This window comes from Chiloscyllium punctatum, chromosome 25 (assembly GCF_047496795.1).
Source record: "Chiloscyllium punctatum isolate Juve2018m chromosome 25, sChiPun1.3, whole genome shotgun sequence".
NCBI classification, from domain to species: Eukaryota; Metazoa; Chordata; class Chondrichthyes; order Orectolobiformes; family Hemiscylliidae; genus Chiloscyllium; species Chiloscyllium punctatum.
The window spans coordinates 56,035,298-56,060,936 of NC_092763.1; the positions used below are offsets into that span (position 1 = coordinate 56,035,298).

At 43.0% G+C, this 25,639-nt stretch overlaps 1 protein-coding gene across 5 annotated transcripts in view; it reads right to left on the bottom strand.

Annotated features, from left to right (window-relative positions):
• The window catches only part of stag2b (STAG2 cohesin complex component b), a 182,015-nt gene that overhangs the window by 123,500 nt on the left and 32,876 nt on the right, over nt 1-25,639 (bottom strand). The window contains exon 2 of one of the 5 annotated variants that reach the window (XM_072595301.1): nt 7,376-7,473. The exons of the other annotated variants lie outside the window; for them this stretch is intronic. The gene's annotated coding sequence lies outside the window, so the exon portion shown is untranslated. The remainder of the gene's footprint in view (nt 1-7,375; nt 7,474-25,639) is intronic. 5 annotated transcript variants of the gene reach the window in all.

Here is a 25,639-nt window from a genome sequence, read left to right on the forward strand (position 1 = left end):
ATAGTGCTCAACTCATCGATTGCCAGTTCCAAAGTGCCACAATGAAAAACTGCAACGACCTCCTCAGAGGATTACTGATTACTTTGGTTAAACCATTGGTATGCAACTTTCATACCTATAATGTCATTCCAGTCATTTGTTTGTCTTCAGCACCACCTTTTTTTTACAATTTTTTTTGTAATTATCTATCTGCTTCATTTAATCGGATTGTAGGTCATCCCTTCGGTTGTTATTCAGCTATTGACACTTTACTCACACCATCTAAAACCCTTGGGTCACCTGCACAGACTTATTATTCAACACTTCACTCACACTATTCCTCTGATCTTTTGATCTCTCTGCCCATAAAATCTGTGTTACGTGTGCTTCCTTCTCACTTCACCTGACGAAGGGGCTATGCTCCAAAAGCTGGTGATTTCAAATAAATTTGTGGGAGTATAACTTGGTGTTATGCGATGTGTGACTTTCCAAAGCAGAACATAGTCTGACTCTCAAGTTTGTGATATCTTTGGATTCACACAAAATGAACTAGACTTTCAGGATCATACTCATGCTGTCACAGTTAAAATGCCAAAGAAGTTACATTGTCAAAAGCACTGTATGAAATTCATGCCCAAAACGTAAACTGATCTTTCTCTTGCAGATGTTCACAACCTTACCATTCAATTCTAATTTTTATTTTCAGCATTTACCCTCTTACTTCAAAATACTTAAATAACAAATGGTTCATACCAAGCTATTAAATGTATGAAATCCAATCAGATTTGTGCAAAATGTATCACGACAGAAAGCGTTATTAACCACATTTTCAACAGATCCTTCCACTTTCTTGAGAAAATTAGCGTGTTTGCTAATGTCAACATGCAAGGTAGAGAAAATTAAAAATCTCACTTCTTTGAAGGTACATGCAAAATAATAATGCGACTTATCAGACTTGGTTTCAAATACAATTTGGCAGTATCAAAGTATCCATGCTTGAAAATGCACATTTATAAACTTTGTATAATCATCTACTTGCGTTCCATCTCAACATTAAAATTAATTTGATCCAAGTGCAGTAAAGACCAATTTCCTAACTTGTCCAAAGAGAACTGGGCTAGACCTTGGCGAAATGAATCAGATCGATTTGAGAGTCCCTTACTTAGTCCACCTGTGTAATGGTAAAGATGCTAGAAAGCTGGTGACAAATATTTACATGATGAAAATGATGGAGAAAATTCAAAATTATTACGTTACACAGGAATTGCATTCAATCATATTTGAACTGATATGACGTCATGGAGAACTGACATTACGATTTAATAAGTAAATAATAATTCACGGTGCTGTTTTAGGATAGCAAAAGACTGTTGCCCTTGAAATATAATTATGGAATATACAAGTTTTCTTCCACCTTGAGTTCAAATCACAAACAACTTCTTCCTAAATTCAAGACTCTCGTGCAGACAAGGAGGACGACAGAACATTAAATAATGTAACACCAGTTTAAAAATGACAGGCTCTATGAATGACTATGTTTACAGAAGGAATTAATATTTGGTAGATTTTCAAATGCCTTGCCTTAATTCAGTATTTGGCCTATATAACTGTTCAAGTCCACCAATATCAAATGTGATATTTCACCTGACTTGCACACATGCACCCAGAAACAGAAAATGACCAACCTTGCTAACTTTCACTACAGTGCATAGAAAGGCTGATACAACAACACAGACATTCCTCTCAGTGGCAATGCTGAACTGTTCATCTAACAGTCTGACTTACCCTGTTCATTGGCTGCAGTAAGCGAACAGCAAAAACTTCCATTTGATCCTGCAGCAAGACCCAGCATCAGAACAAGCAAGGAAAATTTAAAAAGGTTTCAAGGAACACTCCTCAGCGATAAGCCCCACACAGGCTACTCACCCCTATTCGGCCCAACCATCCTCTGCAGTCCAAGCTATTCTACTCCTTGGACTATTAGCCTGTTCTCTCCACTGATCAACCCCAATGTCGGAAACAGCACTTGCAAAGAATCTTTTCTCCCAACTGACTGTAGTTTTTGACATAGGTGGGGATGAGAAGAAAGCATGGGTAGAACGGCAGCAGAACTCACAGCTCCAGACAAATCAAGGACAACTTTTTAATTACAATGACCAACCACCTATTTATTTTGTGGAAGGATGCATTAGTATTGGGCTAATTCCTTGATTTAAATCAGAGATTAACAGTTCTAACTGATAGCCAGGCAGTTTGAGGGAAAGTGGGTGCAATTTTGATCTAACTTCTATATTGTTTTACTAAATGACTTGGAAGAACCACCACTGTGATCTTTTCTACAGGACATTCATCGGCTCCACAACTTCCAAATCTCAGCGTATATTAGTTCACAAGTTGCACTGCTGTCCAAACCTCAAAAATAGTGGTTTTCAGCATTGACTGTGACTGAGCAAAGAAATTCCAGGTCAAAGAGTGTGGTGCTGGAAACGCAAAGCCGGTCACGCAGCATCCGAGGAGCAGGAGAGTAGACATTTCGAGCATAATCTCTTCATCAGGAATAAGGGGGCTGAGAGATTAATATGGGGGGGAGGGGGGGGAAGAGAATGGGCGTAGCTGGGAATGAGAAAGCAAGATGAAGATGGGGGTGAAGTGGATAGGTCAGAGATAAGGGTGGAGTGGATAGGTGGCAAAGATGATGGACAGGTAAAATAGTTCAAGAGGACTGTGCTAGTTGGAAAGTTGGATCTGGGATATGGGGGAGGGACAGGAGATCAGAAAACTGGTGATATCCACATTGATCCCATGTGGTTGGAGGGTCCCAAGGGAGAAGATGAGGCATTCTTCCTCCAGGCGTCGGGTGGCTGGAGTTTGGCGGTGGAGGCAGCTCAGAACTTGCATGTCCTTGATGGAGTGGGAGTTAAAGTGCCATTGTCCTTCCAGATGGTTGTGGGTTTGGAAGGTGCTGTCTCTGAGATATGAAAGAGTTCCTTTGTTCTACTGACCTGCAAGAAATTGAATGCCCCGGTGGAAAGGTGTGCGCCTTTGTCTTATAATTAGAATGTAGGTGGTTTACATGGCCGTTTCCTTGCCATTCAGGGATGATTTACATTTTCATCCAGAAATCAATAAGAACATTACAGTTGGAATTTGACAACTCTACTATTGTTATGAAAAACGATTTGCAACAGATTTGACCATTAAGGGATGATTTGCATTACATTGTTTCTGGAGATGGGGTGATCACTGCATTGCACCTCAGGTAACATGTGACTGTGAGGGAGTGGCTGGGGGTCGTCATGAGTGGCATGTGACTGGGGGGAGTGGCCAGAGTATATGTGAGCATTACCAACTGACCTGTATAAAGGGAATATGTATCCTTTGTTCGGGGCCTCTCTGACTCAACTTTGCATGCCTGCAAGGAGGTCAAGGGGTCACCGACTTGTACAAGCTTTAATAAACTGTTTGCAAAATTTGGTGTGTGCAAATTGCATCTTGTGTGTGAAACCTCAGGAAAAGAACCTAACAGACACAACAACCTTGATGAATTTCAGCAGAGCATTTTGTAGATGGTACACAGGCTGCGACTGTAAGTCAGTGGCAAAGGGAGTGAATGGGAATGAGGTAAGGATCAAGTGGGTTGCTTTGGCTGAGACGACATGAAGCTTCTTGAGTAGTCTGTCAGCTGCACTCATCTAAACCAGTGTGGAGTATTCCATCATACTCTTGACTTGAGCCCTGTACACAGTTGACAGGCGTCAGGCAGTCTAGATATGTTGCACTTTGTCCCGTATTCCTAGCCTCGTGGCCACATTTATACAACTAGTCCAGTTCACTTCTGGTCAAAAGGTAACCCCCAAGATGTTGATAGGGGTGAAAGCAGCAATGGTAATGCTATTGAATGTCAAGGGATGATGGTTATGTTAATAGGCAAATGTTCCACCAAGAACCAAAATCCAAGCATCAAGTTTCCATCCAACTCAAGTATCTCAACCACTTATTTTCACATGCTTTTCTCAAAAGGTGGGATTGTCTAATTTTCAAAATATAAAAAGATCAAATTAATCATTGCCCTAAAAACAAACCACCGTTTCATTTCTACAACTAAAGTGGTGACAAACACACTTTTGTAAAATATCAAATTACATATTACTGCTGAATTTGAAATATTCCAACGTACAATCTTACAACACAAGAGGTTATTTAGTTCATCATGTATATAGTGACTCTTGGAAAGATTTTTATTTTAAACTCAATTGTGGGATATGGGTGCATATGGTTGGGCAAGCATTCACTGCCCATTCCTCATCACCCTTGTTATGAAGGTGCAGAAGTATACTGTAACTTTAAGAGCGCTAAAAGCTAGCAGAACTACCTGACAGCACCAAGTGCTCTGAAGAAGTTACAATGTAACCTTTTGGTCCAGCAGTTAGAATAGCTAGTTGCCTGGAGACAAAAAATTCAAAAGTGTCCAATTGGTACTCCAAAAAAAATCAAACTCCAAGCAAGTTTGAATTTAGTACATTGACAATATTAAAAGCCAATGACACAATCCAATGCTTTGGGATATAAGACCGGGAAAAACTTGAACAGTTGGGAGAGAAGTACCAAGCTACCAGCATGTACAGACTGCCCAAAAAAAATCACTCCGTTAAAAGGTACCTTTATCCATCAGCGACCTGTGAAACACAAATCCCTATGAAGAAGAAAAGACGACAGAAGATGATATCAAGACAAGATTCCACAGTTGGCTGGTTTTGAAATTTGAATTTTTGGTAAATCTTAAAACGGGAGGGTTTTATCAGACTAGTATTGTAGAAGGGGAAGGTAAAAGATAGGTTAGAGAAATGAGTTGTAAATAGTAGTTAATTATTCTCTGTTATACTTGAAATAAAGTTGATAATTTTTACTTTCAATAGTTCTTGGCCTCTCCAATTTTCAGATTACTGTACAGGATAAATTTTTTCTGTGTTGCTGGTTTAAATTAAGCAGGAGTGTTTACTGTGTCATAACACCCTCAGAAGCTGGTGGTGAGCTACCTTCTTGACCCGCTGCAGTAGGTAGACTCTCAGTGCCATCATGGAGGGAATCCCACCTTACTCACTATGTATGCCATAGCACCGATTTTATTACCTTGAAGTATTTAACCAATTTTCTTTGAAAAGTTGCCATTAAATTCTGCTTCCACAACATGTTTAGTAATCCATTGCATCTTAAAATTCTGATTTGAAGCCTGGTTCATTTGTCAATTATCTTAAATCTACATTCTCTTGCCACTATTTATTTTTGGCAGTGAAAACAATGTCTCAATCTACCTTACCAAAGTCTTCATAAAACATCTCATCTTAACCCTTTCCATAAGAACAAAAAAATCCCAGTTTCACTTGCCTTTACAAATGACTGAAGTCCTTACTCCTGGTATGGTACCAATGTGCTACATTTTCATCAGCACCACTTTGCTTCCAACACCTGAACATCTTTTCAAAATCTAATGCCTTAAGACAGACAATTTTCTAGCTGAGGTTTAGCTAAATGGTTTTCACAGAGCTTCATTCCTTTTGTTATCTGATGTCTCTGTTCATACATTTCCAGGACCTTTTGCTTTTTAATAAACAGCCTTATTGACCTGTTTTGCCACCTTAACAGATTTGTGTTATGAAACCCAGAAGTATCTGCTCAATTCCACTGCACTGCCTGTAATATTTTTCAGTTTACTTTTTATTACAAATCCATATTCTTTCTCCCATAATGCTACACTTTAAACTTAGCTATAGGAATACCACCATTTTTACCAAACTGTGTCCTTGTGAAGTCTGTTTCTTTCATCCTCACCTTAAACTAGACTCTACTTTGAGCAATCTTAAAACTTCGAAATTTTGCTTCTGGTACTTGAGTGCAAGTTATTGCTTAAAAGATTTCATGAAACCACATGCAGAAAATCTGAAATAGAGAATAAAAGTCCGAAGAAAGAAAGAAAAACACTCAAACCCTCGACTGTCTTGTAGTTTCAAAATCCTCATCCTTCTACTTATGCTGCAGTTACACAAAGACCTACTACCTTAACTGTATCTCCATAGATTGAATCCTCAGATCGATCACACAGGTTTATTAAATTTAATTCACAGTAGTGTGCACCTCCACATCAGTGGGTTCTTTTGGTATATGATCAGATTTCACTTGCAAGGGAAATAATACAAACAGTATGAATGAGAAAAGTAGCACGCAACCTTTATTTCACACATATTCCTATCAATTTGACTATAACTTTCCTTGTTTACACAGAGAAAATGTTAGTTTATCGTCTAATATCAAACACATTTTTTATTTACACACCTGTGGGAAATGGACATTGTTGGCTGGCCAGCATTTATTGCCCATCCCCAATTGCCCTCGAGAAAGTGGTGCTGATGAGAACACGTATATGTGGACCCGTTTACCCCAAGGTTTTATCCATTCACCCACTATTTTCTCTCAAACTCTCTGGGTTCAATTGAGACTTTAAAATCCCTATGGGTTCTGTCCTGATCAAATTACTTTTAGCAAGTAATTCCAATGAAGCTAATAATGTTGACACAAACTTCCTTTTAGATGCGCTTTGCTCCCTAGGCTATGCCATCCCACCCAGTAAGGTTAAACGTGGTCAATCAGAAGTCAAGGTTTTGGGTATTCTACTGAGCATTCAAAAGATTGCTCACCCAGGACAGAGGGCGTCCTATCGCCCTAACCCCTACTGCGGGAACACCCAAACTGATGCGGAAATTTCTTGGATTAATTAATTTCTGCAGGTAATGGATCCTGAATGCTACTTGCCTTACGAAAATCCTGAGGCCACTGGCATCCCCCAACACAGCCTCACGTTTCACTCTCAATTCGGAACAGCTAACTGCATTAGAGTCCTTACAGGCTGCCCTACCTTCACCATGAGCGCTGGGACGACCTTTGCATGACCAACCCCTTTACCCCTGCGTCCAACGTTGATTACTGCGCATCTGCCATCCTGGCACAGACCCATGGCTTATTTTTCGGCCCAACTCGACGCTGTTGCCCTCGGGTTTTTGCCCTGCACCCAGATTCTTTGATTTTTACCTTATGGTCACTGCTGCAGCGAACCTGACCCTCCAGCAGATTGTCACTGTGTACTCTTCCTATATGATCGCAGCCCTTCTGACGACTCACCAGACAGAGATCTGACACAGGCAGTCCTTAGCAAATGAGATAACCCTACTTCACAACCCTCTCTTGACCTTTGCCGACTGCATGACCATTAATTCTGCTACATTCGTTACTCATCCTCCCAAAGAACTCTCCAAACCCCCTCATTCACGTCCAGAACTAAATCACTTCTTGACCAGCCCTCGTCAAGATTTAACCAACGTGTCCCGGTCACCCCCGATCTTACGTTTTACTTTGCTGGCTCTGCTTCAGTTTCTACGGATGGCAGACGCTTCTCCGGATATGCTGTTGTCTCCAACTCTGCTGCATTATGCCCTGTTGTCTCTGTACAGAAAGCAGAAATTTTTGCCCTTCAGTCTTAACCCATGATTTTGGGAACCTGTGAGCTCAGAGAGGGTTCCGCACCTCCGCAGGCACTCACCTTCAACACAGTGTATATTGAAAATCTCTTACGAGCCAACCTCCCCAAAAAGCGAGCCATCAAATGTGTTGCTCACCCTCACAACGATAGTGCTGTTACTAACGGGAACACAAGGGCCAATCTGGCAGCAAAGCAGGCTGCAACCTCCCAAACCTCCCAAACATAAGTGCACATGCTATGCCAGTTCTTCATGCCAAAGGAGGTCCAGACTTGTCCACGGTTTTACAGCTTCAGGGGGACGGCCCTGCTTCAGGAAAGGATATGTTGTGTACAATCCCATCCGGACAACATGCATCCCATAGACCCTTCTATCTTTACTTGCTGACAATCTACACACAGACACTCACTTGGGAAAGGAGGGAATGTGTGCACTCTTTAACGAGCATGGTGCAGCCCACAGCTAAATAGGGCAGCTTAACAAAGCACAAGACATTGTCTTGTATGCCAGAGGGTTAACCCAGAAAAATCGATTCAATGTATCAAGGGAAGAACTCCAACTCCAAGTGGGCCTTTCGACACTTTATAACTGAATTGCATGGAATTACCACGATTACAATGCTATAAATATTGCCTTGTTATCATAGATATATTCAGTTAATGGGTAGAGGCCTTCCCAACAACCAATAACAAGGCATTTACAGTGAGTCAAGTTCTCCTCAAAGAAACAATTCCCTACTTTGGTATACCACAACGAATATCATCCAATAATGGACCACATTTTATTGGAAAGATCAACCAAGAATGGTGTACCATCCTCAACAGTGATCATCAGTTCTATTGTGCATATCATCCTAAGGCAGCAGGAATAGTAGACCGTGCAAACTTACTAAATTCACCCTAGAAACAGGAATAAACTGGATAAAAGTCCCGCCCCTCACCCTGTACAACATGCACATTACTCCTCAAACCAATACCGGTTTCATAGCATCTAATCACCCTGGACGAACTCCATGGGATGGCAACTAGACCCCACCAACCCAGATTGATCTGCATATAATGGGAGATGAAATGCAGCACTATTTCAAACAACTAACCATGTCTCAAGTCTCTCCACTCACAGGTGAAGGAAAGCATCAAACCAACCAAACCCCTCCCCAACCCCAACACGACGGTGACTGTGAAGGAATGGAAACTGATGAGTGGGTCTTAATCAGAGACTGGGAAAGGCCGAAGGCGGGACCCCTCTAGAAAGGACCGTTCCAGGTATTGCTCCAAAACCCCACCACAGTGAAGGCTAGAGGAAAGGATTGCTGGATTAATCTGAGCAACTGTCAATGGTGGATGATGGAGCAAGAGAAGGTGGAGGAAAAGGACAAAGAAGGAATGATAAAAAAATGAACTTTAATCTGTACCTCTGAATTGCTGGCCCTGCTATTGATACACTGCATGCCTTTACACTTGCTTCCGCTAAGGTATGGAATGGGCTTGTCAAGGGGGATTAGCGCTATGATAGGCTTAGCAAGGATGTCACCTTCTGTCTAACCAAAGGGAGGGTAAAGATTTGCAGGCGAGGTGGGCGTAAACAGGTTCATCATTTATGCAGGGGAGACATTCTTGCTTGTATCAAAATGCAACGGAAACCTTTCGGGATACAGAATTTGACTAAAATTGATTACTGTAAGGGAGTGCTTGCCCAAACAGATTGCAAGTTGATCCTGGACCAAAGATATCTGTGGCAACTCCCATGTTGGCATTGGGGCTGCAAGTTTGACTTTACTTGCTGAAAAGACCCCCCTGGAAGGGAGAGACCATTACCATAACCCCATCCTACAAGGAACATCCCCTCCCCGCATGACCGTGGCAAGATCCCACAAAGTCCGCCCCATATGAAACAATCTGTACTGACTATCCAGGAATACATGGTGGGGGGAAAGAGAGGCAAAAGAGGGAACCTCCCCAGTACACACCTGGGATACAAAAGATGCTTCACTGGTTATGGATGGGGATGTTCGAAAGTGCTCATCTGCAATGAAAAAAATCCCCTTGCCTTTACTGCTCCTGCCACCGTCACGTGCGGACCTACACAGGACATGCAAGGTGGAAACTGCCACTGCGACAGATCCGATTGTATTCCCTTCAAAAGGAGAGGAACAGCTCCTATGTGGAAAAGTCAATTGTACCACCTTACAATGATGACCCATGCCTTTGCCCTTCCTCAAATCAAAGGAGGAGTTAAGGAAGCCTCGCATCCCACTGGCGTCACATTTGCCTGGATTAATAATGATTGCTCTCACGATAAGGGCTGTTCAGAAACCCTTTTTACAGACCCAGGCTACTTTTTCTTCTTTAAGTGTATAGCCACAAACTTCCTAGAGTCGCCTTACCCCCACCCCCCACCTCACTGGCCATTAGCACCCTACTTCCCAGGTCTGTACCCTGCCCGGGACACTGAGGACCAGCACACGGCTGCCAGAAACGTGATGTCTCAGAGGAATTTTGCACTGCTGATAAAGACCTTCCCACCCTTACTGCACGACAGACAGCTGGTTACAATGCAGTAGGTTTTTTCTTCCTTGGGGCTTCTGGGGCTAACACGGCCGCTCACAACCGCAACTATTTCGCATGACGACTTACTATGTTGGGCAACACTACCCGAGGGGTGCTCAAGGTCATCATACAGAACCTGAACCAACTCAGACTTTTCTCCATGCAAAATTATTATATGTTGGATTACTTCCTCACCTGCCAGGGCGTTGTTTGTCCCATAATACATGACAAATGTATCATGGGCCTGGACGACGTCACTGGTACTGTCACTCGCTCATGTCCACAAAATAGATCAAAAATTGGGATCTATAAAGGCAGGCAAGGGATGGGCCGGTTGGGGTATTGGTTAGTTAACATGGCTACGTAGGGGTAATTATAATGGGAATCTTCCTGAGAATAGCTGTTCTGAAATGCATCTTACATGGCATGATAGACTCCGTGCAGGGAATATTTCCAACAGGATGGGCTTTGGTGACCAGATACCCAGCTATTGAGGATTTAAATATCGACACCACTGAGGTTGGCTCCCATGCCATTAGATATCATAAAATGACAAAAGGAGGGAAGGAGAATGTATATAGGGTATAAGCAGGCAGAGAAAGAGTTAAGTTGAGAGAGGTTCAGCTGAGCGTGACTCAGATCAGGTAAGAACTTACAGTTAACAATGGGGTGCTGGAGGCAAGGGTAATGGGTTAATAAAGGGGGAAAAGCAGTCATTATGTTCAGCCATTTAACAATATTAGAAGCATTCAGTACGCAAGGTCAGCTAACAAAAGGGAAGTATCCATTGTCTGAATCCAATTAACAAGGTTAAGAACATTCATCGTATAACAGTAAAGGCTTGGCTTCTGGTATCGATACTCATTGATTGTAACAGTCACACAATCAATATGTATGTTGCCTTATCTGGATGCTCCTCCCTGTAAAGTGAATCTATAATTCATAAAGAAACTGCTGTTCGAGAGAAGACTCATGAACTCATGTCACTGTGCACATGGGCAATCGTTCACCCTCTCTCCAGGGCCTGGAGTAAAAGAAAGTAAAACAACTGTCTCTCCAAGCATTTTGCTTCAACTGAAGGGGATACAAGATGACATTGAGCCGCCCTCTTGAACTGCTGCACATTCCGTCAGTTGATCATTGTAAGGAGGGAATTTCAGGATGGTGGCCAAGCAACATCGAAGAAACGGCAACACACTTCCAAGTCAAGAGAGAGAGGGGCTTGGAGAGGAACTGGCAGATGTTATTCCCATGTATCTGCTGTCCTTGTCCTTCTTGATGGAAGTGGTTGCCAGTTTGAAAAGGTGCTAACTAAAAATGTTTGGTGAATTTCTGCAGTGCATCTTGTTGACAGTATACATTGCCGCTAATGAGCTCTGTGGCAGTGTGTGGGGATGTTTGCGGATGTGGTGCCAATCAAATAAGCTACTTTCTCCTTGATGGGATAAAGCTTCTTGACTGTTGTTGGAGCTACACTGATCCAGGCAAGTCGGAAGTATTCCATCACATTCCTGATTTCACCATCTAGAGGGCACAACAGGTTTTGGGGAGTTAGGAGAGAAGTTAATTGCCACAGTATTCTGTTGCCCCATTTCCCCTCCCAGTAAAAGCAAAATGCTCAGACACACACTATAGTTTTACAGCCTCTCAATGAATTATCTCGTCATTTTACAGGGACAAGCACCCAGATAAGGCAACATACTGGGTGACCGTTAAAGTCAACCAGTAACAATAGAAGAGATCAAGCCCTCTACTGCTACACAATTAATGTTCTTAATCTTGTAACTGGATTCATACAATGGATATTTTTCCCCTTGTTAGCTGACTTTGCATACTGAATGCTTCCAATATTGTTATATGGCTCTACATAAGGACTGCTTTTCCCCCTTTACTAATCAGTTATCCTTGCCTCCAGCACCCCACTTTACATTCTTATCTGATCGGAGTCATGCTCAGCTGAACCTATTGTTTCACAAAACTCAGAACTTAACTCTTTGCCTACCTGCTTATACCAGATACATATTCTCTTTTCCTATCCTCTGACCTGTTTTTGTAGCCACCATTTTTATGTTGAGAGTCCAGGGTTGAGTTTCTGGTCAACTGTAACCCCCAAAGATGTTGATAATGGTGGTTTCAGTGATGATAACACTAATGAATGTCAAAGGCAGCAGTTAAATTGTCCATTTTAGTCATAAAGGCATACAGAACACAAACAAACCCTCAGCCCAACTTGTCCCAGTATCCTAAACTGAACAATAGACAATAGGTGCAGGAGTAGGCCATTCTGCCCTTCGAGCCGGCACCACCTTTCAATATGATCATGGCTGATCATCCTTAATCAGTATCCTGAACTAGGCCCATTTGCCCACATTTGGTCCATATCCCTCAAAACCTTTCGTATCCATGTACTTGTCCAAATGCCTTTTAAATGCTAATTATACCTGCATCTATCCCTTCCCTCTGGCAGATCTTTCCACACACGCAACATGTCCTGTTGATCCTCAAATCCGTTTAAATCTTGGCCATCTCACCTTAAACCTATGCCCTCTAGTTTTAGGAAAACAACACTTGTAACTAGTTTCAAAAAAGGAGGGGTGAACCTTTATATAAGCTCCTTTTAAATTCTTCTTTAGTTCAATCCATCTAGCACTGCCCTGATGTTGCTACCAAGTGAGTTAAGATATTTCAAAGAACATTGTCAACTAGATATTTTTCTTTCTTAGTGGACATGACTGAACCAGTTGAGGATTGTTGCAAATTGGGCAGCTTCATGGTAATTTTTCTAGTCCTAACACACAAATTACCAGGTCGCATCAGGAGGCTGGCATACAGTATTGATCTCTTTATTTATGGAAGTATATAAATGAATTGCAAACAGTTCAGAGAGAAGTTACCACACCTAAACTTGAAATAGATGGGATGGCTTAGGAGAAAAGATTATGCTGGCAAAATTTGTATTCATTTGGGTGTTCAGTCGAGTAAGTGGTGACTTGGTTGAAACCCAAGATCCTAAAATGCTTTCACTTTGAGATGTGGAGAGGGTGCTTCCTCCTGAGAGGATGTAAAAGGAGTTGTACTGTACAAAAATAAGAGATTAAAATAAGAGCAGAAATGAGGCAACATTTTTCTCTCAAAGAAAGTTGTGTGTTTGGAACTCTACTTTAAAAAAGTGGCAGAAGTTAGGCATGTCTGAAGCAGAGGTCAGAATGATTTTAGTAATCACGGGACTGAAAGGTAGCTGGGGCAATCAGGAGTTGGAATGTGAGGTTAACAACAGATCTACTATGATTTCATTAATTGGTGGACTGATCCTACTCCTGGTCTTTGTTCATATATGTAGTAATCGTAACAAGGGACAGGTGAATCTCATTGACTAGGAGATCCTTGATTAGGGTTGTTGTTAACCTGCACCAATCAGGGAGCCCTCACTGACAGATATAAACAGGAGACGTTACCCTCCCCTTCACTGTTTTGATCACACAGCATTGCCCTTTGATGTGAAGGGCAGTGCTTGTCACTGGCCACTTGGGTGTTTTTCCTATCTTCCTGGTGGTGGAAATTGAATAAAGATTCATGCACTTTGTGTCTTTCACTGTGTCTCACACCTACACACACACACCATGGGTGCTGGGGAAAAAATAAGCACTACCGCAGTTAGGCGGTAGTGTGGGGGTTTACAAAAAAAGAAGAAAAAAAAGAAAAAAAAAACAGGGGATCCCTGGAGTTGTGACTGGCCACTATAAATAAAAAAAAGAAAAAAAAATAAACAGGGGATTTTCCCCTTCACTGTTTTGCTCACACAGCATTGCCCTGTGGTTTGAAGGGCAGTGTTTGTCACTAGCCACTCGGGTGTTTTTCCCCCCATTATGTGGAGATATCGGATCAGTGTAAAAAAAAATAAAAAAATAAAAAATAAACAGGAGACGTTACCCTCCCCTTCACTGTTTTGATCACACAGCATTGCCCTTTGATGTGAAGGGCAGTGCTTGTCACTGGCCACTCGGGTGTTTTTCTATCTTCCTGGTGGTGGAAATTGAATAAAGATTTGTGCACTTTGTGTCTTTCACTGTGTTTTACGCCTGCACACACACACACCATGGGTGCTGGGGGAAAAAATAAGCACTACCGCACTTAGGCGGTAGTGTGGGGGTTTTAAAAAAAATAAATAAATAAACAGAAGGTTTGCAGAAAAAAAAAGGGAAAAAAAAACAAAAAATAAACAGGAGACGTTACCCTCCCCTTCACTGTTTTGATCACACAGCATTGCCCTGTGGAAAAAAAAATAAAAAAAAATAAACAGGAGACGTCACTGGTCACTCGGGTGTTTTTCATATCTTCCTGGTGGTGGAAATTGAATAAAGATTTGTGCAGTTTGTGTCTTTCACTGTGTCTCACACCAACACACACACACCATGGGTGCTGGGGAAAAAATAAGCACTACCGCAGTTAGGCGGTAGTGTGGGGTAAAAAAAAGGAATCAGGGGATTTTGATGAAAAAAAAAGAGAAAAAAAATATATAACCAGATTAGATCCCTACCAAAAAAAATATAAACAGGAGATCACTGCCCTGTGGTTTGAAGGGTAGTGCTTGTCACTGCCCACTCAGGTGTTTTCCCCCATTTTGTGGAGAATTGGATCAGTGTGGGACTGTGACAATAAAAAATAAACAGGAGACGGATTGGATCTGTGTGCGTGTACGTGCAAGGACTCGCCTCCTCCTTGAAGGGGACTGCCTCACAAAAAAAAAGAAAATATAAACAGGAGACGGCCAAACTGGCCATCAACAGGTCCAGGCAGCGGGCCGTGGAGGGGGTCGTTAGGGCCGACTGCTAGCCCCTCTTCCGGGGTTACGTTAGAGCCCGGGTGTCCTTGGAGAAGGAGCACGCTGTGTCCACCAACACCCTGGAGTCGTTCAGGGAGAGGTGGGCGCCGCAAGGAGTGGAGTGTATTATTTCCCCGTCCAACTCCATTTTGATTTAGTCCCTACCCTCCCCTTCACTGTTTTGATCACACAGCATTGCCCTTTAGTTTGAAGGGCAGTACTTGTCACTGGCCACTGGGGCGTTTTTTCCTATCTTCCTGGTGGTGGCAATTGAATAAAGACTCGTGCACTTTGTGTCTTTCACTGTGTCTCACACCTGCACACACACACCATGGGTGCTGGGGAAAAAAATAAGCACGACCACAGTTAAGTGGTAGTGTGGGGGTTAATATTTTAAAAAAACAGAAGTTGGGTCACAAAAAAGATAAAAATATAACTTAAAAAAAATAAAAAAAATAAACAGGCCCAGCTTGGAGGGCCACTGCTTGTCACTGGCCACTCGGGTGTTTTCCCCCCTAAAATAATAATAAAAAAATAAACTGGAGATTAAGGGCCACTGCTTGTCAGAGAAAAAAATAAACAGGAGACCTTCACTGTTTTGATCACACAGCATTGCCCTTTGATGTGAAGGGCAGTGCTTGTCACTGGCCACTCGGGTGTTTTCCTATCTTCCTGGTGGTGGAAATTTGAATAAAGATTTGTGCACCTTGTGTCTCACACCTGCACACACACATCATGGGTGCTGGGGAAAAAATAAGCACTACCGCAGTTAGGCGATAGTGTGGGGGTTAAAAAAAAAAGAGAAAAAAAGGAGAAAAAAAAGAAGAGAAAAAAGTGTCAGACAGTCTGACACCCTAACAAAAGAAAAAAAAGGGGAAAAAATAAACAGGAGATCACTCAGGTGTTTCTTTGCTTCCTGGTGGTGGAAACTGAATAAAGATTCGTGCAACTTGTGTTTTTCACTGTCTCACATCTACACACACACAACATGGGTGCTGGGGAAAAAATAGGCACTAACGCAGTTAGGCAGTAGTATAAAAGAAAAAAACACGAGCAAAAAAAAACAGGAGATTCAGAATATCTGTACTCTAGGGACTGGCTCTGAGCTAGCTGGTAAGAGCCCCTGCACTGTGCACATGTAAATAAAGGGTAATGGGATCCTGACCTCTGCACAGTTATTTCAGGGGTGATGAGAAAAAAAACTGTGTGTGCCTAAAGAAAATTTGCTTGCAACAGTAATCTTTGAGTTGGGGTAAGCATTTCTGGCATCGTGCCTTCATTCAGGAAGCTTGACTAGTTTGATCCTGCCATCAAAGACTGGGCCCAGAATGCGCAAAGGTTTTTTTTTTATCTGGGCAAATGAAAAGCAATGAGTAATTCTTCTGACTGCTTGCGGACCTGCATATTTTCAATTATTTGGAGCCTGACCTCTTGAAGCACCAGATACTAAAACCTTTTAAGAGTTGACTGATTTAGCAGAGGAATATCGCAATCCCATGCCTCCCCTAACTCTGAGATGCTGTCGGCTTTATTTAGCAGTTCAAAAACCAAGGGAATCGTATTGGGATTTTTGACTAGGTTAAGACGACTGGCAGAAGCATGTGATTTTGGGTTAACTCTGAATGCGATGTTTAAAGACTGAGTGGGATTAATGATGTAAGCATGCAAAAGTGCCTACCAGTTGAAGCCCAACTGTTCATCAAACAAGCATTCCAACTGGCTTTTTAATTTTAAAAAATGCAGCACATGGGAGATACATGGCATCCCAAGGAAGTGGACACCCTTCTCTGACTGACAGAGCTCGAGGAAAACCATTTAACTGTTGGCAGGTGCAGAGTCCTCATGCAAGGCATACACAGAGTAGAGGGACCCTACATTCCACAACAAAATCCCCAAACAAAGCTGAATCTCTGTGAAATAGTGAAAATATTCTTCAGGATACAGACGGCATGCCATTGTAGTTGTTGCCAATATGCGCACTCAAAACAGCAATGGAGGCTTACAAGGCCTGTCTTGAGTAAGAGAACAGTATCCAGGAAAGAGCACACCCTGGCAAGTCCACCTATGTGACTTGGAACAGTTAAATTGTTTCTGATTTAGATTGTACGAAGCAATCAATAAATGGCTGATTAAATGGTCACCTGGTTCTTATGGAGGTTGATACTAGCACAACTATCAGTGACTGCAGAAACAGTCTTTAAGAAGATTCAGTATGGACTCCAACAGTTAAATTTGTATAAGATCTTGTCCAGACTGAGAAACTATAAAGGGAAACAATTCCACTCTCCTAAAAGCAGATATCACTAGTAAAAGGCGCGAGCCCAAGCTTGATAGGGTGGAATTCATTGAGAAAGATTGACCTTGATTGGCTCAATTTTTTTTATTAGAAAATGGCTGAGTGAGTGAAGTCCTCATTAAATACCCAGAAGATTTTAAGAAAGGTCTCGGGACCAAAGTAGCTAAAGCCACCTTACATGTTAACCAGAAAGCAATTCCACGATTTTTGCAAAACCTGCACAATGCCATTTGCCTTGATGCAAAAGCAGGGGCAGAAATTGGGAGATTAGAAGGTGAAGGAATCAAACTGGTACAGTTTGTAGACTATGAAGCCTGACGAGTTGGTTCTTCATCAGGGGGATTTTAAGCAGATCGTAAACAGCTTCCCGCTGCTGGATAAATACCCATTCCCTCACCTGGAGTACTTGTACACAATGGGCAGGGGAGGCTGTCCTTTTATGAAGCTGGATATCAGCTGCCTGGTCAGAGCCCACATACTGTGCACATGTAAAATCAAAGGGTGACTTAATAGGTTCTGCCTCCTTGGAGTTCTCAAATATCTAATGAGGTTTGCTATAAGAAGAGTGTGCCACAGAAAATTGACCTTCCTGAAATGCATGACATTGTAAAACACTGAGTTAAGGAACAACAAAAGACTGAAACATAGGTAAGGGAAGAAATCAGAGGCCTAAGAGAAAAACAACTGATTATAATCCATCCATTATTTCAATTACAATTATGTAAGTTAGAGTCTTCTAAAACGTATCTCATCAATATAAAAAGTTCAAAGGTTATATTTGATCATGACAAGTTAGATACTCTTGCTTGATAACATGATACTACTTCATGGTCTTCGCCGAGTATTTGCGTTGTGTGATTGGTACTCGCCACTTGTCAGCCAAAGCCTGGATCTTGTCCAGACCTTGTTACATTTGAACAAAATACTGAAGCAGGCTAAGTCTGGTGCTGAATGTTGTGTAATCATTGGTAAACATCCTCCACTGCTGACCTTAGCTTGGAGGGAAGGTGATTGATAAAGCAGCCGCAAAAGGTTGGGCCTAGTACATGACCTTGAGGAACTCGACAGAGATGTCCTGGAGCTGAAATCACTAACCTCCACTAACCACAACCATCTTCCTAGGTGCCAAAAATGAATGAATCCAGTGAGTGGAGAGTTTGCTCCCAATATCCATTGATTCCAGTTTTACTAGAGCTCCTTCATGCTGTTACTCTCTCCTCCGCTGAAATTCCATGTATCCATGTTTGCACCAAGGCAACAATATGGCCAAGAGCTGAGTGGCTCTGGTAGACTCTAAATAGAGTATCAATGAGCAGGTTATTGCTGAGTCAGTCCTATTGCTGCTTAATAGGACTGTTAAGGATATCTTCCATTACTCTCTGACATCAATGAAGTGATCTGATGGGGATATAAGGAGCCAGGTTGGATAACTCCTGCTCTTCGGCTACGGGATCTACCGAGGCAATTTTATACATTTGGGCACATTTACTGTCCAGAAAGAGCATTGATTCAAACAATTCAAATCTGACTGGCTCGTCAATTCTGGTTTGAAGTATTATAATTTCTGCTTCCATACAGACACTTTTTTTAAAATCATGGCAGCATGACACAAGCACATTTTCTTCTTCCTCTATGTTGACATCCATCCCCAATTTTGTTTTTTTGATACAAACAAATAATTTTACTTTATTTCACCTCTCAGCTAAATAATCCACGAAACTTGTATTTTTCTTTGCAAGACACTTGGTTCCCTCCTCCTTGAAATCTATGCACATGGCATTCTCATGTACTCCCCTGTCACTGGAACATTTATTTATTTATCCTGGCCAATCATTATTTTCCCAACGGTCTCAAACCGCTTCCCCTTTGGCCTCACCAGCTGTTAGCTGCTTTTAATCTGCCTCATGGTTCAGAAGTGCAATATTCAAAGTGGGGTCACGCACCCGATACAAGTACAGACAAACAGCAGCTTGAAGAGGAACAAGCAAGCTGAGTTGGACAATAACAGAAGGGAAGAATGGAGGCAGAAACACAGGGCAAGAATAAATCAATTTTTTTTAAAATGGAAGAGAAAACCTTGAGGTAGAGAAAGATATGAAAAGGAAACCAAGGATCAATGGGATAGATGAACTGAAAAATATATAAAGAGGAGATATTTGGATAGTGCATCTGAAACAGACCAGAAAGATAGGGTGGATGCCTCCCAAGGATCAGACAGATTGTAACAAAGCCAAAAATCAGCAAAGTACACTAATACTGATGTATGTGGATAGTACAGCTTGAGAAACTGGCACAAAACAATTTTATAGCCTGCTTTTTTTCCCACAATCAAGGAACAAAGATAAACAGGGAGATAACCTCCGCAGAGTTCCAGTATGTGGAGGAGAGGATCGGCAAAACAATTCTAGATAGGAGTGAAAAGAACAGAGTGGTCAATGCGAGGGACTTTAACTTCCCCAACCTTGACTGGAAACGTTATAACTCTAGTATGTCAGATGGATCAGTTTTTGCCTCGTGTGTGCAGGAGGGTTTCCTGCAGTGTGTCAAAGGGCCGACAAGAGGGGAGGCCACACTGGATTTGGTGCCTGGTAATGAACCAAGCCACGTGTTTTATTTAGCAGTAGGTGAGCACTTCAGAAAGAGTCACTGTCGCTAATTTAGTTTAGCGATGGAAAGGGATAGGTACACACCACAGAGCAAGAGTTATAGATAGGGGAAGGGCAATTATAATGCAATTAGACAAGACTTAGGATGCACCGAATGGGTTAGCAAAATGCAGGGGTTAGGGACAATCGAAATGTGGAGTTGGTTTAAGGAACAGCTATTGCATGTCATTGATAGGTATGTCCCTGTCAGGCAGCGAGGAAGTGATAAGTTAAGGGAACCGTGGTTTACTCAAAAAAATGCATCACTTGTTAAGGAGAAGGAGGCAGCTTGTGTTAAGTTGAGACGAGATGGTTCAGATGAGGCGATGGAGAGTTAGAGTAGCTAGGAAGGATTTAAAGAGACTGTTAAGAGGAGCAAGGAGAGGACATGACGGGTCTTCAGCAGGTAGAATAAAGGAGAACCTTAAAGCTTTCTATAGGTATGTAAGGAATAAAAGGATGACTAGGGTAGGAATAGGGCCAAAGACAAAAGTGGCAAGTTATGTGTGGACCTGTGGAGATGAGAGAGGTGCTAAACGAATATTTCTTATCGGTTTTCACTCAGGAAAAGGAGAATATTGTAGAGGAGAATGAGATACGGGATATTCGACTATAAAGAATAGAGGTTAGTAAGGAAGAGTTGTTATCAATTCTACAAGGAGTGAAAGTAGATAGGTCCCCTGGGCCAGGTGGGATTTATCAGAGGATTCTCTGGGAAGCTAGGGAGATGTTGGAGCCTTTGACCTTGATCTTTGAGTCGTCATTGTCTACAGGTTTTGTACCAAAGGGCTGGAGGATTGCAAATGTTGTGCTTTTGTTTAAGAAGGGCAGTAGAGACGACCCAGGTATTAATTGACCAGTTAGCCTTCCATCTGTTGCAGGGAGAATTTTGAAAAGGATTGGGAGAGAGGGAGGGGGAGAGAGAGAGAGAGAGAGAGAGAGAGAGAGAGAGAGAGAGAGAGGGGGGGAGAGAGAGAGAGAGGGAGAGAGAGAGAGAGAGAGAGGGAGAGAGAGAGAGAGAGAGAGGAGAGAGGGAGAGGGAGAGGGAGAGGGAGAGGGAGAGAGAGAGAGGGAGAGGGAGAGGGAGAGGGAGAGAGAGGGAGAGAGAGAGAGAGAGAGGGAGAGAGAGAGAGAGAGAGGGAGAGAGAGAGGATTTATAATCATCAAGCAAGCAATCATTTGATTGTGGATCGTCAACATGCTTTCATCAAGGGCACATCGTATCTCACAAACCTCACAGTTATTTTCAGAAGGTGACCAAGCATGTAGATGAGGGTATAGAACATAGAACATAGAACAATACAGCACAGTACAGGCCCTTCAGCCCTCGATGTTGTGCCGATCAAAGCCCACCTAACCTACACTAACCCACTATCCTCCATATACCTATCCAATGCCCGCTTAAATACCCATAAAGAGGGAGAGTCCACCACTGCTACTGGCAGGGCATTCCATGAACTTACGACTCGCTGAGTGAAGAACCTACCCCTAACATCAGTCCTATATCTACCCCCCCTTAATTTAAAGCTATGCCCCCTTGTAATAGCTGACTCCATACGTGGAAAAAGGTTCTCACTGTCAACCCTATCTAACCCCCTAATCATCTTGTACACCTCTATCAAATCACCCCTAAACCTTCTTTTCTCCAATGAAAACAACCCCAAGTGCCTCAGCCTTTCCTCATACGATCTTCCTACCATACCAGGCAACATCCTGGTAAACTTCCTCTGCACCCGTTCCAGTGCCTCCACATCCTTCCTATAGTATGGCGACCAAAACTGCACACAATATTCCAGATGCGGCCGCACCAGAGTCTTATACAACTGCAGCATGACCGCAGGACTCCGGAACTCAATGCCTCTACCAATAAAAGCCAGCACTCCATATGCCTTCTTCACTGCACTATTTACCTGGGTGGCAACTTTCAGAGATCTGTGTACATGGACACCAAGATCCCTCTGCTCTTCCACACTACCAAGTAGTCTACCATTAGCCCAGTAATCCATCTTTTTATTACTCTTACCAAAGTGAATCACTTCACACTTCGCTACATTGAACTCCATTTGCCACCTTTCTGCCCAGCTCTGCAGCTTCTCTATATCCCGCTGTACCCTCCCATATCCTTCCTCACTGTCTACAACTCCTCCGACTTTCGTATCATCCGCAAACTTGCTCACCCAACCTTCTAACCCTTCCTCCAGGTCATTTGTAAAAATGACAAACAGCAATGGTCCCAAAACAGATCCTTGCGGAACACCGCTAGTGACGGCACTCCAAGATGAACCTTTGCCATCAACTACTACCCTCTGTCTTCTTCCAGAGAGCCAATTCCTAATCCAAACTTCCAACTCACCCTCTATGCCATATCTCTGTATTTTCTGCAGTCGCCTACCATGGGGGAGCTTATCAAATGCCTTACTAAAATCCATATATACCACATCTACCGCTTTCCCCTCATCTACCTCCTTAGTCACCTTCTCAAAGAATTCAATAAGGTTTGTGAGGCACGACCTGCCCTTCACAAAACCATGCTGACTATCCTTGATCACATCATTCTTATCCAGATGTGCATAAATCCTATCCCTTACAATTCTCTCTAAGACTTTGCCCACAACAGAAGTGAGACTCACCGGCCTATAGTTACTAGGATTATTCCTACTCCCCTTCTTGAACAAGGGAACCACGTTTGCTAGCCTCCAGTCCTCTGGCACTACTCCTGTCGACAAAGAGGACACAAAAATCAAGGCCAATGGCTCTGCAATCTCCTCCCTTGCTTCCCAGAGAATCCTAGGATAAATGCCATCAGGCCCAGGGGACTTATCTATTTTCACCCTTGCCAGAATTTCCAACACCTCTTCTCTACATATCTCAAAGCCATCCATTCTACTTATTCGTGCCTCAGTATTCATATCGACAACAATGTCCTGTTCCTGAGTGAATACTGACGAAAAGTATTCATTCAGCGCCTCCCCAATCTCTTCAGCCTCCACACGCAACTTCCCATTACTATCCTTGATTGGACCTATTCCTTCCCTAGTCATTCTTTTATTCCTAACATACCTATAGAAAGCCTTAGGGTTTTCCCTAATCCTACCAACTAAGGACCTTTCATGTCCCCTCCTTGCTGCTCTTAGCTCTCTCTTCAGGTCCTTCCGGGCTACCTTATAACTCTCAATTGCCCCTATTGAACCTTCACGCCTCATCTTTACAAAGGCCGCCCTCTTCCATTTAACAAGGGATTCCGACTCCTTATTAAACCACGGCTCCCTCACACGACCCTTTCCTCCCTGCCTGATAGGTACGTACTTATCAAGGACACTCAATAGTTGCTCCTTGAACAAGTTCCACATATCAATTACGCTCTTGCCTTGGAATCTACTTTTCCAATCCACACATCCTAAGTCATGCCTCAACGCATCATAATTTCCCTGCCCCCAGCTATAACTCTTGCCCTGTAGTACACACTTATCCCTCTCCATCACTAGAGTAAAAATCACCGAATTGTGGTCACTGTCCCCAAAATGCTCACCTACCTCTAGTTCTAATACCTGGCCTGGTTCGTTACCCAGAACCAAATCCAGTATGGCCTCACCTCTTGTTGGCTTATCTACATATTGTGTCAGGAAACTCTCCTGCACACATTGCACAAACACTGACCCATCTAACGAACTTGAGCTATAGCTTTCCCAATCAATATCAGGAAAGTTAAAGTCTCCCATAACAATCACCCTATTACTGTCACTCTTCTCCTGAATCATCTTCGCAATCCTTTCTTCAACGATTCTAGGACTATTAGGAGGCCTGTAAAAGACTCCTAACAGGGTGACCTCACCTCTCCTATTCCTAACCTCAACCCAAACTACCTCAGATGGCAAATCTTCGTCCATCTTCCTTTCCACCGCTGTAATACTATCTTTGACAAGCAAAGCCACACCCCCCCCTCTTTTGCCCCCACCTCTGACCCTACTAAAACATTTAAACCCTGGAACCTGCAACAGCCAATCCTGTCCCTGATCTAGCCACGTCTCCGTAATAGCCACAACATCGAAGTCCCAGGTACCAACCCACGCTGCGAGTTCACCTACCTTATTTCGTATACTTCTGGCATTAAAGTATACACACTTCAAGCCACTCTTCTGTTTACAGGCACCCTCCTTTAAGATTGATGCCATATTCCTAACCTCCCTACACTCCAGGTCCTGCACCCTAAAGCTACAGTCTGGGTTCCCATGCCCCTGCAGAGTTAGTTTAAACCCCCCCCAAGAGCACTAGCAAACCTCCCCCCAAGGATACTGGTGCCCCTCAGGTTCAGGTGCAGACCATCCTGTTTATAGAGGTCCCACCTTCCCCAGAAAGAACCCCAGCTATCCAAGTACCGAAATCCCTCCCTCCTGCACCATCCCTGTAGCCACGCATTTAACTCTTCTCTCTCCCTATTCCTCGACTCGCTATCACGTGGCACGGGTAACAAACCAGAGACAACAACTCTGTTCGTTCTAACTCTGAGCTTCCAACCTAGCTCCCTAAAAGCCTGTCTAACATCCTCAGCACTCCTCCTACCTATGTCATTGGTGCCAATATGGACCACGACTTCAGGCTGCTCTCCCTCCCCCTTAAGGACCCGGAAAACACGATCAGAGACATCACGTACCCTTGCACCTGGGAGGCAACATACCAAACGTGAGTCTCTCTCGTTCCCACAAAACCGCCTATCGAGTCCCCAATTATTATTAGTATGGCAGTTGATATTGGGTATATGGGCTTCAGTAAAGCCTTTGATAAGGTTCCACATGGTAGGCTGTTAGAGAAAATGCATGGGATTGAGGGTGATTTAGCAGTTTGGATTAGGAACTAGCTTTCTGTAAGGCGGCAGCAAGTGTTGGTTGATGGAAAATATTCAGCTTGGAGTCTGGTTACTAGTGGTGTGCCACAAGGCTGCGTTTTGGGACCACTGCTGTTAGTCATTTTTATAAATGACATGGATGCAACATAGGTGGATGGGTTACTAAGTTTGCAGATGACACTAAAGTCAGTGGAGTAGCAGACAGCGTGGAAGAATGTTGCAGGTTGCAGGGGGACTTGGATAAACTGCAGAATTTGGGCTGAGAGGTGGCAAATGAAGTTCAATGCAGATAAATGCGACGTGATCCACTTTGGCAATATTAACAGGAAGGCTGAATACTGGGTCAATGGAAGGATTCTTGGTCGTCTGCATGTGCAGAAGGATCTTGGAGTCCATGTACATGGATCCCTTAAAGTTGTCACCCAGGCCGATAGTGCTGTTAAGGCAGCATATGAAGCATTAGGTTTTAGTGGTAGAGGAATTGAGTTCCAGAGCCATAATATCATGCTGCAACTATACAAAACGCTAGTGTGGCCGCACTTGGAATATTGTGTGTAGTTTTGGCCACCCCATTACAGGAAGGATGTCGAATCACTGGAAAAGGTGCACAGGAGATTTACCAGGATGTTGCCTGGTCTGGAGGGAAAGTCTTATGAGGAAAGGCTGAGAGACTTGGGTCTATTTTCATTGGAAAGAAGGCTAACAGGAGATTTGATAGAAACATACAAGATGATCAGAGGATTAGATAGGGTAGTCAGTGAAAATCTTTCTCCTATCCGCTTGAATGAGGGGGCACAGCTACAAATTGAGGGGTGATAGATTTAAGACAGATATCAGAGGCAGGTTATTTGCACAGAGTGGTATGGGCGTAGAATGCCCTGCCTGCCAATGTAATTAACTTAGCCACATTAGGGAGATTTCAACAATCCTTGGATAAGCACATGGATGACGAAGGGATAGTGAAGGGGGATGGGCT